The sequence below is a fragment of the Theobroma cacao genome, chromosome 3 (assembly GCF_000208745.1).
Source record: "Theobroma cacao cultivar B97-61/B2 chromosome 3, Criollo_cocoa_genome_V2, whole genome shotgun sequence".
Lineage (NCBI taxonomy): Eukaryota > Viridiplantae > Streptophyta > Magnoliopsida > Malvales > Malvaceae > Theobroma > Theobroma cacao.
Window position 1 is genome coordinate 3,242,760 of NC_030852.1, and position 2,248 is coordinate 3,245,007.

The following is a 2,248-nucleotide window of genomic DNA, read 5'->3' on the forward strand; positions in this document are numbered from 1 at the left end:
CAAATACTTCTTGAAAATATGATTATGTGATGCATATGTTGAACATCTATTCAAATGCTCATACTTTTTTGGTTCCATGAACACTTAAGTATTAGGGAAATAAATTGAATATCCATATGAATGCTCATTTGTTCTAGGCTTATGATTTCTCTCCTAATATTTGATATATTGAGGATCTCTAACAATTTGTGTTGAGCTTACGATTTCTTAAGGGAGAGTCAACCATTGTCATTGATATCATAACGAATTAAGATCTTCAACAGCAAAGTTTGGTGAGAATTCAACAATTGGTGTTCTTCGTTATCGGTAACATCTTTCTAAACACCAAAATAGATATTGTGCCTTATATCACCTCTCACTTAAACTTGAATTTTGAAATGCATAATTGGTATCAAGCTTTAAGTTTTCTCAATTAGTGTCTAGCTTTAAAATTAGCATCAAGCTTTATAATTGTCTCTCCTCTCTTGAGCTATAAATTTAATCATATCTTTCTTAAATATTTTGAGCCCTGAAGTTGATATGCTTGGAATGCTTAATGATAAGAGAAGTCTTTACTAGTGCTTTACCAATTGGTATAATGAGCTTTAAAGAGATTCCATCTCTCATAATTGATAATGTGCTTTTACAAAGGGGGAGATTTTACTTATATCTATCAATTGGTATATTGAGCTTTAACACTTGGTATTGGAGTTCAAATATGGCTTATGTGCTTATTGAACATCTTTATGATTATCTTTCTTGAACTTCATAATTATTATGTCCACATTTCGCTTACAGATATATATACATGTGGCTTTGTTATTGATGATTCTTTTAATGAATTAATAGTTGAATGTGCTTAATGGGTTTATTTCTTAATGACTTGGTTGAGGATATTAAGTGCATATATATGATGACTTGGAGACTTTATGGTTACATATTCATGGTCTTAACGCTTATATTCTTGATGGTTTTTGCTAACTATTATTTCTTGAGCTTAAGTGTTTAATGCTCACTCTTTTTAACCTTTTTTATATAACAAAAAAAGAGAGAAGGTATATGAACAAATTTAATTTTATGCATATGTTAAAGGGGAGATTTTAAAATCATTTCAAATGCAAATTATGCTCATAGTTTTGTCATATCAAAAAAGGAGAGATTGTTAGCTTTAAAATTATTATAGTTTTGATTATAACAAAATGATCCAATTTGCTTGAGCATTATTTGAGTAATCCTTGACAATTTCTTGAAATGATTTAACTCCCACACACTTGTACTTACATTGACACAAGCTTGACTCTTGAAGTTATTGAACTATATCTATAAGCTTGTATGACTTAGGTGTATGAGTGCTTATGATTGCTTATGATTCTCATTCATTAAAGTTTGATTTAAAGATTAAAGGAAAATCTTGATGCACTCATTAAGGAGGAGTTTTAAATATCTTGTTTAATGGTGAAAAAGAAAAAGAAGAGAAGGAAGACTAAATCAAATAGAGTTAAATAGGTCTTCATGTTAAATTTATGTGTGTGATGTTCAATTTTGGTTTTGTTGAATATTATGTAAAGAAAAGTAGATGCATTGACTAAGGGGGAGCACCTCATTATGCATAAAGATTTGAAGCATTCATATTGAACATAGACATTGCATCTTAATCTTGGAGTGTTTTGTGATCATCAAAAATAAGAAACAAAGAATGTTGACTCTATATGTTTTTGATGATAGCAAAATATTCCATTCATTGATGTCTAATTATATTGTTTAAGTGTGTAGGAGAAAGCCTAAATCATTAATATATTTGGTATTTGTAAGCAAATCAAGATGCTTGTTCAGTTGCAAGATGGGTTAATTGGTTAAACAAGCAAAGAAGAAAGAGCTACAATTGAGTCACAAAACAAAAGCCTTTTAGTTGGATAATGAAGGGTATTAGTCAGCTATAATTCAAATTAGAAGTTGGCGGGCTCAAGAGGATTGAGAGACAGAGAAGACTTAGTCGACCAAGCAGTAAGTTAGTCGACTAAAAGCTTATTGCCAAAAATCTGGAATTTAAGATAGAACCAACTTAATCGACTAAGAAGGAAGTTAGTCGACTAAGAGCTCACTGCCAAAAACTAGGTTTAGAAGACAGAGACAACTTAGTCGACTAAGAGTGCAGTTAGTCGACTGAGATCATTCTGCTAGAAAATTTAATTGAGCACTAAAAGACAAAATAATGGCTAGAAACGGCTAGTTTCTATCTCCAATGGCCAGAATTGATTTTGCAAGTATT